Here is a 7,316-nt window from a genome sequence, read left to right as displayed (position 1 = left end):
TTCTTTGTTAAAGGCAACGGCCTTGCCACAGTGGATACAACGGTTCCCGTGAGGTCACCGAAGTTAAGCACTGTCGGGCGTGGCCGGCACTTGGATGGGTGACCATCCAGCCGCCATGCGCTGTTACCATTTTTCGGGGTGCACTCAGCCTCATGATGCCAATTGAGGAACTACTCGACCGAATAGTAGCGGCTCCGGTCAAAGAAAACCATCATAACGACCGGGAGAGCGGTGTGCTTACCACACGCCCCTCCTATCTGCATCCTCACCTAAGGATGACACAGCGGTCGGATGGTCCCAGTGGGCCACTTGTGGCCTGGAGACAGAGTGCTCGTGTGCTTCTTTGTTAAAGGAACAATGATGCATTTCTGGAAGTCTGTCAGTATCTCTCCTGTGTTATAGATGGACCTAATAAGTTTAAGCAGCATTATTTTCATGCTGTCACCAGCATTTTTACTAGTTATGCTGGGATGTCATCAATACCTCTTGCTTTGTTGACCCGTAGTTCTTTTAGAGCCTTGTCAAATTCTTCTTGCAGAATGTCATCTCCCTTGTGATCTTCATCTATTTGCTTTTCTCTTCCTATTACTTCTTCTGAAAAAGGTGCTCCAGCATACAACTCCTCACTGTATTTTTTACACCTCTTCACCATGTCTTTACCACACAGCATTTTCCCCTCTTTATTTTCTATTGTGCCTGAGAGTGTTGTTTTGCGTTTGTTTAAAAATTTATTTGTTGTTCTGTAGGCTAAATCAGTTCTTCCATGTTGCATATTTTCTTCCACTTCCCTGCACATTTCCTCAAGAAAATTTTCTTTTGCTTGCCTAGCTTCTCTACTGTCTACATACCTTAGTCTTCTGTATTCAGCTTTTCCTTGTGCATCAGTTGCATTTTTGTATAATCTCCTGTTTTCTGTAAGCTCAATAACATCTGCTGTAATCCATTTCCTCTTGTTTTTGGGTTCAGCTTTTCCAACTATCTTTTCTGCTGCTTTGTATACACCAGATTTAATTTGATCCCAGGCTTCATTTACTCCACCATGCTGAAAATTCGTAGCTAGGTTGTCTGTTTCATGAGCATAGTGCTTTGCCAGTCCCCCAGTTTTCAGTTGTTTTAGTTCCCATTGAAGTTTTACTGTCTTCTTTTTCAGACATTTGAATCTTAGTGAACTTTTCATCAGGACCAGGTCATGGTCACTGCCTATGTCTGCAGATGGATAGCTCTAGCAATCGTTTACCTGGTTCCTAAAACATGCTTTCACTAGAACATAACCAATCTGTTGTCTCTTCAGGACTCCAGGAGCCTTCCATGTGTATCTTCTTCATTTGTGATATTGAAAAAGTGTGTTTGCAACAACTAACTGGTGCCTTGAGCAGAACTCAATTAGTTGATCTCCTCTTTCATTTCTTCTTCCTAGTCCATATTTGCCAACAATTCTGTCCTCCAGTTCTTCGCCCACAATCGCATTCCAGTCCCCCATGATCATCAGGTTTTCATCTTCTTTAACATTTCTCATTGCATTACATATTTCTTCATATATTTCATCAATGACTGCATCTTCTTCTTTGGAAGTTGGCATGTACACTTGTATTATCACAGTCTCCTTTGGTTTAGTTTCAAGTTTAACTAGTATTATTTGAGAGCTATATTGCACATATCCCTTGACACGTGAGCCATAATTTTTCCTCAAAATTATTCCAACTCCTTCCATTCCTGGTCCATCTCGGTCAGTTCTGATGTGAATGACTCTGTAGTCTTCAGACCAGAAATCACCTGGTTGGGGCCATCTCATCTCCGATATGCCTTGAATATCAATTTCCAGTCATTCCATTTCAAGTTTTAGGTTTCCTAGTTTGCTATACTGAAGCAGTGTTCTCACATTCCAACTTGCTATATTAAAATTTGGATCCTTTTCCTTCACCTTGTCTGCCTCTTTTGCAGATGATTGTCACTTGGTAAGTATAATTTTTGCGGCTAACAAGAAAAAAACCATTTAAGTATTATTATTCTGTGTATTGTGTGTTCGGAGGGGGCATGGGGGGGGGGGGGGGGGGGAGATTTGAAGGAAGAGCAAATACTCAAAAGTTAATACAATTACCTGTGTGCCTATATATGACTCACTATTCATGCGCAGATGAATGTGCGATGTTGTAATACATTTCAAGTGGAATATAAGCACATAATGAGATGAAAGCTGAGCATCAACGTTTGAATCTCAGCTGGAACAGGGTATTCATCCATCCATCTATCCATCTGTCATGCATTGTGTTCTGTTGATGTCATCAAGAAGGACATTTAGGATATAGGAAGGAGCCAAGGAGAAAAGGTACATTACCAAAGGCAAGCAACTCATATAAACTTTATCCATTTAATGTATTAACGTTAAACTGTAACTATATTGCCCAGTGATATTTGTCCTTACAGGAGGTACCCAAAAAACAAAATAAATAAATAACACTTCAATGGGATGAGCTTGTGTAGTATGCACCTCTGCCACTAGGCATTTACAGCGCAACTCATTGCCAGTTCAGTGTTGCCTTTGTTGTTGACCTAGCTTGTTCTAAACATCTGCAGTGACTGTTTTTGCTAGCGCTGTTTTGTTCCTGTTTTGTTTTTTGTGATGGCAAGTTTAAGTGGACAGTACTCTGTAAAAATACTGCTGAAACTGTTTTAATGTTGAAAACAGCTTACCAAGATGACATCACAGGAAAAATTCAAGTGTACAAGAGGTTTGCTCAATTTAAAAATGGTGACATGTCGATTGATGACAATCCTTGTTCTGGATGTCCATCAACTGCATGAACCAATGGAAATATTGAAAAAACTTGAGAGCTTGTGCTCACAGACCGTCAACAGACAATTGATCGATGATCAGAGAAGTTTTAAGAAGATTGCGCAATGGTGTTTGTCAAAAAAGACCTGATTTGTGGCAGACAGGAGACTGGTTCTTCCACCACGACACTATACCTGCACACACAACCATCTCTGTTAGACAGTGTTTAGCTAAAAAATGGCATGGTCCCTCTGCCCCACGCATCTTACTTGCCCGACCTGTCTCTGTGCGACTTTTTCTTATTTCCACACATGATAAGAGGCATGAAAGGTCACCGATTTGAAAACACTGAAGAAGTAAAGAAAAAAATGAGGGAGGAACTGTCAGCAGTTTCTAAAGATGACTACAAAAAATGTTTCGAACAGTGGAAGCACCAGTGGGACAAATGTATTAGTTGTAATGAAGAGTATTTTGAAGGGGTAAGTTTGTTTTTTAAACCGTTTGAAAATATATAGTTTTTAAAAAATAATTCTATTTTTGGGGGGGGGGGGGGGGTACCCCCTCATACACCACTTAAATTTACCCTAGCAAATACAAAGGAGAACCACTACTCTGAAAACAGTTGCTGGCTCTTCAGTTATATTAAATAGCAGGTATTTATCTTTAATTGGTAGCTAAATATTTGGTATTTTTAAAAATAATCGTATTAACAAGAGAGACCTAGTTACAATACCGGTACACTACTACAAGTCACGAAGCTTTACAGTGAACACTGCCACGTGCCATTTAGCCGATAGGAATTTTCAAGCTTTGAATTTAGGTAATCAGATAATTTATAGTTGGACTGGTGGAAATATTGGTCCTATCGATACTGCTCATCAAAAATGCTTGTCAAAATGGTGACTTAAAGCTCCCAATGAAATCCAATATACATAAAATGCATATCATAATAAAAATTATAGTTATTCTCATGACATCACATTTATTGGGCTTTGCCAAATCACAGCGAAACTTCAGAACAACATTTCCGAAATGTATTTGGTGAGGAAAGTCTGCATGATGAAACTAGTAATAACGGTATGAGGGTTGCCCAATTTGCTTCTGTGAACAAGCCAAAAGCAGTAACTATTTTTTCCCAAGAAAAAATAAATGCAAAGGGGTCTGAAAGATATCAGAACAAATGAATCAAACCAAGTGAACCATACATTGGTATCAAACAGGTGGGCATCTGATATGGAAAATGTGCATACTTCCCAAGCAGCTAGTTCCAATTCTGACCATTATGTAGTATCAGTCAAAATGAAGCATTAACATGCTATGGCTGTCAGAGGAAGTACTGTAGTACCAGAGTAAAGAAAAGGAATATAGAACAATTGAAAGACGTATCTACTGTTCAAGAGCATCAAAAAGATTGAGGCAGAAGTACATACAAAAGATGATCTAGACCATATAGGCAAAGAATGGAACTCTGTTAAAAATGCCATTTTGTCAACAGCATGTGAAATACTGGGGGAAACAAGGAGACCTATAAATGAAGAATAATATGATGATGGATGTAGATGGCACTGGAACAGGAAAAGGAAGCAAATCTGAAATGGTTACTGTGAAACACAAGATCAGCAAGCACTATATAATGAAAAGAAAAGAGAAGCAGTAAGAGTATGTAGGAGGAAAAGAAGGGAAGTCATAACGAGAAAGATAGGGGAGACAGAAGAGCCCTGTGGAAGGAATGAGAGCAGAAAGGCGTGAGACAAGGATATACTCTCTCTGCTGTTATATTCAGTACTTATATCCAGGAAGCTATGCACCAAGTTCAGGAGATTGAGTTGAGGATCAAAATTAATTGACAGAAGATAGACATACTGCATTATGCAGATGATATTGCTGTTGTTTTGGAGAGAAAAGAAGATCCAGAGAAGGTTCTCAAGATGCAGAGTGACTGCCAAACACAGCAGATGCATTTGCAGAATGTGTTAACTATCATACTGCTGCCTTAGGGCTCTACCTTGGGAGTTACCATATCATATTTGGCAAAATTGTTGTGTTTCATGATGATCCCGGAGCAAAGTTGTCATGCGTAAGCCTGAAAGATTTACATTTTGTGAATGTAGCATTGCCACTTGCCAGTATACTGACAAATGTGGAGGCTGCAGGTGGGAATTATGAAGTTGAGGTGGTCAATTTGGAGTCACTGTTTCACACCCTTTTCTTTCCTTGCCTCCATGGGGAATCCTCCCTACACCTCGCAAGGTATAGGGTATTTGCAGGCCAGTGCATCTGCTGAGGCTTTAGGTACTGGCTCTGATGTGAATACCTACCATATAGAGGTGAGAACCAAGCATCAACCAGTGCACTCTGATGGCACTACAAAACTTGTGACAGATAATATGGATTTGTCATGTTTATCATGGGAAGCCACAAGCAAAGTCCATTTCAGAACTCACAAGAGTGCACACAACTTGAATAGGGTGACAAAGACAATGGAAAACTCTGACAAGGAGGGTAGGTATCAGTACAAGAGGAAGCAGACAGTTTGAAGGATGGAGGTAGACTCATGATTGATGAGAGTGTGAAGGATATACAGGAAAAAAAACAGGATAGTAAGGGGAACATAGTAGTCAACATGCCAAATGCAAACACATTTTCTGCCCTGGAAAATGTGGAAGCAGGTGGAGAAGGAGAGATGCAGGTAGTGAGATGAAAAAAGTAGTGAGTATTGATGATAATATGAGGGTCGTTTGAAAAGTTCTCGGAATCACCATGAGAAGTCAGCATTAGCACAACGAGTTGTTCACGTGATATTCATTGGACTGTTGCCTGTAAACACATGCCACATCAGTGCTCTTGGAAGAGGGCTGTCGCAGTGAGGTGACTCTGTTGTTGTTCCTGCGTAGTGATTTTTTGAAGATGGAAAAAAATCGAGATTCGGGTACTTTGTAAAGAAAGGTATGAAAGCAAAGAACATTCATGCCAATTTCCAGAATACACTGGGGGACTCTGCTCCTTCATATTAAACTGTTGCCAAGAGGAGAAATGAATTTAAATTTGGTCGGGGGAGCTTAGATGATGATCCACACAGTGGTCGGCCAAGATGTGTCACTACTCCAGAAATCATTGCAAAAGTTCACAAAATGGTCATGGAGGATTGCCGATTGAAAGTGCGTGAAATTGCTCATGCTTGCCAGATGTCATCTGAAAGGGTATATCACATTTTAACTGAAGAATAAGAAATTAAAAAATTATCTTCAAGATGGGTGCCACTACTCCTAATGCATGCCTACACACATTAAATGAACTAAGGTATGAATTGTTGCCACTCTCTTCCCAAAACTGAAAATTTTTCTTGGTGGATAAAGATTCCCTTCAAACAAAGAATTGATAGCCGGACCTGGAGGAACCTCATTTTTGAGATGGGGTCAAGGCACTGGAACATCGTTGGACCAACTGCATTAATCTACAAGGAAACAACATTGAAAAATAAGAAAAGTTTCAGTGATATAAGTACTTTTTTTTCTATTCCATTCTGAGAACTTTTCAAACCACCCTCGTAGTCTACCTGACCTGGAGGATCACTGTTCTAGTCAAAGAATTGCAGGGATTTTGAAAGGGTGGCTTACAGCAGTCTACCACCCTGGAACAATGAAGTTTCAGGAGGAGACAATAGAAGACTGCGACAAAGGCAAAGAGGAGCTTAAAATGCAGGAGACCAAGTTCTACTTGTACACAGTGGAACCAAAGCAGGCATTACAATTTGTTATAAAGGATCTACCAATCAACATGGATCCCAGCAGAATATAGGCTTCACTAGTGTTGGAAGGGTTTGAGGTCACAAATGTGCACCAATTCTCCAAACCAACTCTGCAAGAGGAAAAGGGAAACTGGCATAGGTAAGAACCAAACTTTCATCCTGTGCCCTTAGACAATGATGAATTGAAGAGAGTTTTCAGTGTAGATTATTTTAGCTTCTGGGTCAGGATAGGAAAATAAAACAAGCCTTAGGATCTTGGATGGTGCCACTGCTGTCCACGTTTGAATCACACCAGCCAGAATTGTACTTTGAAACCAAAGTGTATAAAGTGCACAGATCCACATTTGACTAAGCTATGCAAGAAGAAAAAGATGACAGTTCCTATTTGTGCAAACTGTGAAGGCAAATATCTGGCAAATTACAGAGGCTGCCAAGCATACCGAAGATTGGTACATTACCAGAGGCAACAGGAAACAGCCTCCATTCCTAATGCTGCATCTGACCAGCAAACTGCAGAAAGGTACAGTTTCTGCTCATTGCAGCCAGGGCAATTCTCAGCACTTCTGCCCAGACAGAATCCATGGGCCTCCCCTTCATGCTACAACTATGGCACCCCCTCCAGCAGCACCAAAGATGGGCTCACTCCCACCACTGATACCCCCACCTTCCTGTGCTACCACTCCTGATGGCAGCACAGCCAGTGTCATTCCTGAACCCATAGCGACAACAACGCAGCAGCCTCCAAGCACAGGTAGCAAACTCGCAAGCCTCATGTGGGAATTTAAAGAAATTAGA

The sequence above is a fragment of the Schistocerca americana genome, chromosome 1 (assembly GCF_021461395.2).
Source record: "Schistocerca americana isolate TAMUIC-IGC-003095 chromosome 1, iqSchAmer2.1, whole genome shotgun sequence".
NCBI classification, from domain to species: domain Eukaryota; kingdom Metazoa; phylum Arthropoda; class Insecta; order Orthoptera; family Acrididae; genus Schistocerca; species Schistocerca americana.
The sequence above is the reverse complement of the archived record's forward strand: the minus strand, read 5'-3'. Positions refer to the sequence as shown.